The sequence below is a fragment of the Hylaeus volcanicus genome, chromosome 5, assembly GCF_026283585.1.
Source record: "Hylaeus volcanicus isolate JK05 chromosome 5, UHH_iyHylVolc1.0_haploid, whole genome shotgun sequence".
Classification (NCBI taxonomy): Eukaryota; Metazoa; Arthropoda; class Insecta; order Hymenoptera; family Colletidae; genus Hylaeus; species Hylaeus volcanicus.
In genome coordinates this window covers 11,291,860-11,299,949 of record NC_071980.1, presented here as the reverse complement: position 1 = coordinate 11,299,949, position 8,090 = coordinate 11,291,860, and the positions used below count along the sequence as shown (strand labels likewise).

At 39.7% G+C, this 8,090-nt stretch overlaps 1 long non-coding RNA gene across 1 annotated transcript; it reads right to left on the bottom strand.

The window, feature by feature from the left end:
• Positions 1-239: 239 nt before the first annotated feature.
• Positions 240-7,281, bottom strand: LOC128876871 (uncharacterized). The gene is made up of 3 exons (XR_008457142.1): positions 5,128-7,281; positions 4,791-5,056; positions 240-368 (listed from the first exon to the last, which is right to left on the bottom strand). It is a non-coding gene; the product is annotated as an uncharacterized LOC128876871 (long non-coding RNA).
• Positions 7,282-8,090: the final 809 nt, after the last annotated feature.

Here is an 8,090-nt window from a genome sequence, read left to right as displayed (position 1 = left end):
GAATTATTTTGTGGCTCGAGTACAAGTCAAGGGGCAAGTACTGATAAGAGAAACGTTGTTCGCAGGATCTGTCGTACAAGGACAAGCACTGGCACGAGGCCTGCTTCCTCTGCAACAGGTGCAGAGTGTCCTTGGTGGACAAACAGTTCGGTAGCAAGGTGGACAAGATCTACTGCGGCAACTGCTACGACGCCCAATTCGCCAGCCGCTGCGACGGATGCGGCGAGATCTTCCGTGCTGGTACGTAATCGATGACATTCTGATACATCCTTTGGTACATCCAACTCGCTGAAAATCAATACTCGAACATTGCCGTGCCTGCACTGCGAACTTAGCGTCCCGATGCAAAAGATGGGTGAAATTCTTGCCTGGAAGAAAATTATTGATAAAATTATTAACCCTTTGCACTCGAGAGGTGAGTCTCAGTCACCTCTAGGTTTCACGTACCAAATCTACCAGCAATAATGTTTCTTTAGGTTTAATTTCTTTGGAACTAGAAGTGTCAATAAAATGACATCTTCGAAGTCAATCGAAGCTTAACATTCAATATAGAATGTAGAATGTAGAATGCTAAGAAAGCATTTCGAGTTGCTGGTAAATAACAAAGAAAGGCCTCGAGTGCAAAGGATTAATCGAATGGAAGATAAACAATATTCCATTATAAGTACATGGATGTTATGACTTAACACTTTATCTACCGAGCAATTTAGAAACAGTCTTTAATTAAAAGTAAGAATTTTATACAGTATCATATGTCAATCTAGACTGACAATAATTCCTGCATACTGTTACTAGGTACATTGAAAGCCAAGCCTGTTCCCAAACACTGAACATTGTAAATAGAACATTGCAAAACAATCATCAACACAGTAAATAAATTCGAATAACTAAATACTAGAATTATAATGCTTATAAATAGGCTCCCGGTAAATAAAGTGTTTAGGGGGTGGTACCGTAAGGGGGTGTACCTATACATCCATCGTTTAAATGAAAATTAAAATAATCTAATAGTTTGGTGACGTCTAATGGAGTCTCCATATCGAACTCGACAACGATGAAGCGTAGCTGAATGTTTGGAACAGTCTCGACAGGGTCGCAGAAATGTGAATCACGCGTTAAATGGGTCGCGGTACACTCCGCGCCGTCTGCGATCGTCGAAGGCTGCGAAAGACGACATACTGATAGTCTCCGAGTTCGCAGTCATCTCAAATGCAAAAGGTCGGCTGAATAATTGCTCAACAACCTTTTTCGACTCACTTTCGTGCACTCGCGAGCCCCTGGCTCGAGAGTAGCGCTGGGACATTTCGATTTCGTTCCGTATTCGAATTATTATTCGAACGAGGAAGTGTTCGATAGATATTCGAATGGTACTTGAATGTTCGAGGTACTCGAACGGTAATTGAATCCTTCTCAATTCGAATAGAATGTCAACAACTCGAATAGTATTCGGATAATCAAGTATTGGAATAACAAACTACGATAAAGTCTCCACAAATGCACAAATTTCTCTCTCATAAATGATCTTCTTGAAATCGTTCCCACCACAAGGAGTTCGATCGCCGAGCAGTGTTTACATGATCGTATATTCTCTGCTTGTCGATATCGCAGAACACTAACTAAAACAAGATGAATGGTAAATATCGTCCGAATTATATCGTGTTTGGTCTCATTTTAATTAGAAAAATGTCAGGAATATGATGGTAAAAGTTTTACAACAACAAAATTTAATAATAAAAATGTACAGACTTCGCGTACACGGAAGAGTTGGAGAGATTGAAAATCTAACTAACTAAACTAACTGATCCAGAACCGCCATCTGCTGTACCCATACTTAATGGTTTTCCGCGACAGGACATCTTTTTTCTCAAAAAACCTCTTCGTTGTTTTATGACGCTCTAAGACCCAATTGTAACGGAACATTTTTTTGTTACGACAAGAAAATATCCTTATACGCACAAATTTTTATACGATAAATGCACAGGAACCATCCCCACTACGGACCGCTAATAGCAGCTACAGATCCTTGATATTGTCCCTGCTAATCTAAATCTAATTTCACTTTACACTTTTTCACTTTGCACTTTACACTTTTTATATCTGTAATATGTAGTAATGCGAATGTTGAATGAATGTCAATTGTAATGTATTATAATGTGAATGTTGGATGAATGTTAATATTTAAAACCACTAGATATGTTTATACGTTTTATAGTTGTCAGTTATGTTTGCGTTAGTAATTTATTGATTATTCATTCATTTTGTATTTTGTATTGCGATTTGATTTTGTCTATGATATGTTGTCTGTTGTCTTTCGATTTTGAAACGATGCCAAAACGGTGACAAAATAATTGTATCGATACGGAAAAAATTAGAATTAGCAGAAGATAAATTTGTTGAGATGAGAGATGGATTGGTATATCGAAAATATCAAGAACGACTTCTTTTCTATGCTCCTGCAGCGTTAGAAAACAGTGTAATACATAAACATCATAACCAGATGGGTCACGTAAGAGTAGAGAAAACTATGGGAAATATTTTGAACAGTTACTGGTTCCCAGATATGAAGACAAAAGTGAATAAACATATTAAAAATTGTTTAAAATGTATTGCTTTCTCGCCAATGACAGGAAAACAGTAGGGGTCGCTATACATTATACCAAAAGGCAACACTTCATTCGATACACTGCATATAGACCACTTGTTTTCAGGCACGCGAACATCTCATAATAAAAAAAAGTACATCTTCGTGGTAGTTGACGGATTTATAAAATATATAAAACATATAAACATACCTAGTGGTTTTAAATATTAACATTCATCCAACATTCACATTATAATACGTTACAATTAACATTCATTCAACATTCACATTACAACATATTACATATCTAAAGATCTTATTATCAGTTCGCAGCCATTAGCTCTCGATATTATTCGCGACGAAGGATTGTTCGTCACGAATAATACCGATTACCAGATCTTCACCACGTGGAGGTTGCTGCGACTGGAGACCCGGAGATAGAAGGAATCAAACTTCCTTCGATCTCCCTCTACATAGAGTACACATACGTAGATGCATACTCTACGTAGAGCAACGAGCTTAATACTAAGTACGAAATCGTGGAAATCAAAGAAAACAAACTCCCTTTGATTTCCAAAGTCTATGTCTGACTCTGCCAAATAATTATTTGCACTAAGAGGAATGAAGCTAAATCGCGACACGACGCGACCATGAAACTGGACTTACAGAGTCAGTCCCGTTTCCTCTGGTGGGTCTGATTCGAGAGAAAGACGATCAACGTCTCCGCCAGTACTCTACTCCCTGCATACCTGCTGCCGAGGGCCCAGGTCCCGACCTGACAGTGTACGACGTAGGTAGCACCGCGTCGGGTTGCCCTGCCCTGGCGACACCAGGTATGTCTGACGGTCGTAGAGTCCGAAACGGAGTTCTACTCTCTGCACAACGTCAGGAGTCCAGGACACGACTTGCATCCGTCTGACGGCTCTTTTGAGCTGCGCTGCGCCGGGAGCCTGGACTTCGCCTGATGCGTACAGAGACTAGAAGATTCCTCGGAGGCGTCGATTGATCTTCTCTCAAATCAGACCCACTAGAGAACGGCAACTGATCTCGGCCAATCACATGGTTCGTCACTACACTTATCACATGAAGCAATAGTGACCGAAGTGGAGCACGATGTTACGAGCCCATAATGGACTTACGAACAAACAAAATAATTGAACAAATGATTAATAATTATTTGGCAGAGGAAAGACACTCGTACACGCATGCTTTAAAACTAACCAAACCAAACTAAGATACCCACAACCAATACCAAACTACGAAACTAAGGGAAACTACAAATAGGAGGGACGCGAGACGCGGACGCGCGATCGCGAGATCCATATCGAACGAAGAATCAACGACGAATGATTTCTCAGCCCTCTAATACCTGTGTCGGCCGAGGGTCGCGACTCGCTTGGGCCCCTCGAAGTAGAGAAGGGGAAGGGCGAACAACAACCGCGTGACATGTCGTGACATGTCGATTCGAAGGCTCGTTGGATCCATCCACAAAAGAATTTACGAAACATTAATACCACAGCATAATCATATTCCTCATCATTGTTTGAATAGTAAGTATTGTTAATAATTAATTTAACTATTGTCAGAAATTAATATTTAGTTGGTTCATTCAAGAGATATTAAAATATTGACAAATTTCTCACGATTAATGTCTCGAATGAATACTTATTCTGAACCGTTATTGTTATTAATATTTAATCGAACACTGAATGATACTGTATGTATCACAAATGTTTAATTATGTTGGAGATATTAAGTTTTAATTGTTCCAATCAATAGATATTAAAATATAGAAAAATATCTCACGATTACATATTTAAATTTTATTCTCAACTTTTCATGTTCGGAAATATAAATTTCTCGAAAAACATTGGTATAATAATCTGGAACTTTAAAATGCATTAAATATGTACATCTCCGAATCAATTGAATATTTACAATGCATATAGTAACATTCAGTCTTCGATGAAATATTAATAAGAATCACAGTTTAGAATAAGTATTGAGTAAACACAGTAATCGTGAGAAATTTTTCTACGTCGTTACATCTGTTAGCTGGAATAACTAAAAATTAATTTCTGACAATAGTTACATTAATTATTAACAATATTTGTTCAAGCAATGACCGAGAATATGACTTCGCTATAATATTACACCGCACGGACAGCGGTAGATACTTTTTCTAAAAATGTTCAAAATAATTACTAACCGATACGTAACTACAGTTTGTGACTTCAGTCAACAACCAATTACGTTTCTTTTGAGCAGCTTCGTGTGTGGACGACCTAATAGGTTCCGAAATATTGGACCATATTAGTTTTGTCCCGCTTGATCGCTGAAATATCACATTGTGCGTCCTCTTCTTTATTTGCTGTTCTTTTCAAGCTGTGTAACGGGACATATTTATTCTATTACTACTCATCCATTTCATTGCCTCACAGCATTTTTCACCATACAACGGGATACAAATTTCGGCTATTCGAAAATAAAAAGATTTACAATCTTAAAAAGTTCCATCGTTGCATTAAATTGTCTCACTGACATACCCTGGTGTTTTCGCTCTGTCCTCTTCTTTTATTCGCTGTCTTTCTCTACGTTCGAGACGACGCGACGTAAAGTCGCATCTAATCGTGCATGCGACGATCCTCGGTCGTTCACTGTCTTTTCCCAACTCTTCATTTGTCTCTCGAAGAGTCTCAATTACGTAGGAATTTTTCTATTTCGGTTCCGACATTTCGCCAAGACGTGGATAGATTGGAGAGACGTAGGTGTTCGAGCGGTCTGTTACTCGAAACGAGCGACTCCACGGTAATTGGCTCGAGCGCTCGGAGCCTTGGCTTGGTTGCCTTAATAAGAAACGCCGAATGCAAGATCTATGGTCGTTCTGGGCCCCGTGAATCATTGTTCGAGAGCACGTTGGCGATCGAAACTCGCTCCGAGGTCTGCTCGAACGATCGCGAAGTCGATATTTGATACAATAGTTAGCCTCGCTGGACGTTCCGCGAGACGTTCGAGACACCTTGCAGTGGATCACCGAGTCATTTTCGCCAATATAATCGTTTCCCATTGCAGTGGCTTAAATGGGTCCCTAAGTCTTGGTCGCAACGTGCATGAAATCTTTCAAAGAATATATCGCGGATATTTTCAGGAATATTTTTCGTTTTTTTTTCGACCTTGGGGCAGAGGTTCTGATTTCGCGAATCGTATAGTCGGTGAACGGGCAAAGGTCGAATTGGTCGGCAGAGGAGGAAGTTCTTTCTTCGAGGGCGCCCGCTTCCGTAGTAAAGGAGACCCTGGTAATTCGGTCAAGTACGCCCGAGGTTGAGATGAAACTATTTGCTGACGAAATTATAAGAACGTCGTTGCAGATATATTGCAAATTCCTTCTCTTGTGCGAGCCATGTTCGACCGATTGGGGACCGTTTGGGGACCGATTGGGGACCGATTGGGGACCGTTTCGAGATGGAGCATCGTTTGTTTCGTATGTCAATTTCGGGACAGGCTAGGCAAAAATTGTAAAATTCAATGTCCTGTATTTTTTAAATAAATTGGACCCCGCCTAAACGATGTCTTAAATTACCCATGATTTCGCGTTACCTACATCGTGTACCAATTTCAACAGGATCCCTCGAATGGTTGGGTCGTAGAATCCCAATATCAGTGCCATTTTGACCGAAATTGTCTTGCGAGAATCGATAGAGTGCTCCAATCGTGGCGTGACGCGCGTGGGAGTCTTGTTAAACCGTGAGCTTTGCGGTAGATAAAAAGCAGGAGATAGGGACAGAATTACCAGAGGATATCGTTGGAGAAAATGACTCGGTGCCAGCGCGTGTCCGTATACGGCGGTCGACCTTTCGAACCCTAGAGTATATCGACTCGCGAAATCTAACGCGGTGCATTGCGGTTGGCCATCTCGAGAAATCGTGTCGTCTCTCGATTTGCCCACAGACGCCATCCAAAAACAATCCACTACCATGCAAACCTAATAATAAGCGTGATACGCATTTATCTGAGGAAGCTATTGGGCTCCTGACCTGAAAAAGGTTGAAAGTGATTCTATCATTAAAAATTATTCATACTACAAGTTTATTTTCGTAAGTCATTTATTTCTTTCATAATTTACATTAACCTAAATACATACGTGATGATTTACTAAAGTATAATATTACATGTATTAATAATTTATAATGAGATGTTTAATGAATAATGAACTTGTAATAGTGAATAATGTTATTATTTTGTTAATTTAATAAGATAATATTATAAATTAATGTTCCGTTGCGGTAAAATATTACTTTTGATGTGTGTAACTAACAACTCAGAATACCTTCCGCAAGTACCCCTCATTTCCCTTCTTTCCCTGGTACACTTCTTCTTTGTCCATGTGACTCAGATACAAAAGGTACGTTTTGAGCTAGAATTAAAATTTATTCCAACTCTTCGAATATCATGTTCTTATAATATCAGAAGTAAAATACGAGCCAAATTTCATTAGTGCCACCTCCTCGTTCATCGTGATCTCCTCATACAAAAGGTAAGTTTCGAGTAAAAAATAAAAATTATGATGCCAATTCACACATTACGTTCTCCTGATACAAGAGGTAAGTATCGAGCAGAAAATAAAAATTATGATACCTACTCGCACATTACGTTCTTCTGATACAAGAGGTAAGTATCGTGCAGAAAATAAAAATTATGATACCTACCTGCACATTACGTTCTTCTGATACAAGAGGTAAGTATCGAGCAGAAAATAAAAATTATGATACCTACTCGCACATTACGTTCTTCTGATACAAGAGGTAAGTATCGTGCAGAAAATAAAAATTATGATACCTACCTGCACATTACGTTCTTCTGATACAAGAGGTAAGTATCGAGCAGAAAATAAAAATTATGATACCTACTCGTAAATTACGTCCTCCTGATACAAAAAGGTAAGTATCGATATTTAATTAAAAGTTCACGTGCCATGTGCCGTAGTTATGCTACTTCTTTGAGTATCATGTTCTCCTGATACTAAAATGTAAAATTTCCTCAGAATTTCGATACGTACCTGGTATTCCTCGTGCCACCTCTTCGCACATCATGTGCTCCTGATACCAAAATGCCAAATCGGTCAGAATTCCGAAATTTCGCAAAAATTAGCCCCTTGAATTAGGCAACCTGTACTGACAGACATATCGGGCCGGTTACCTGTCCGTAGGCGCAAACGTGCCACCTCCTCGCATATCATGTGCTCCTGATACCAAAATGCCAAATCGGCCAGAATTCCGAAATTTCGCAAAAATTAGCCCCTTGAAGTAGGCAACCTGTACTGACAGACATGTCGGGCCGGTTGCCTGTCCGTAGGCGCAAACGTGCCACCTCCTTGCATATCATGTGCTCCTGATACCAAAATGCCAAATCGGCCAGACTTCCGAAATTTCGCAAAAATTAGCCCCTTGAAGTAGGCAACCCGTACTGACAGGTATGTCGGACCGGTTGCCTGTCCGTAGGCGCAAACGTG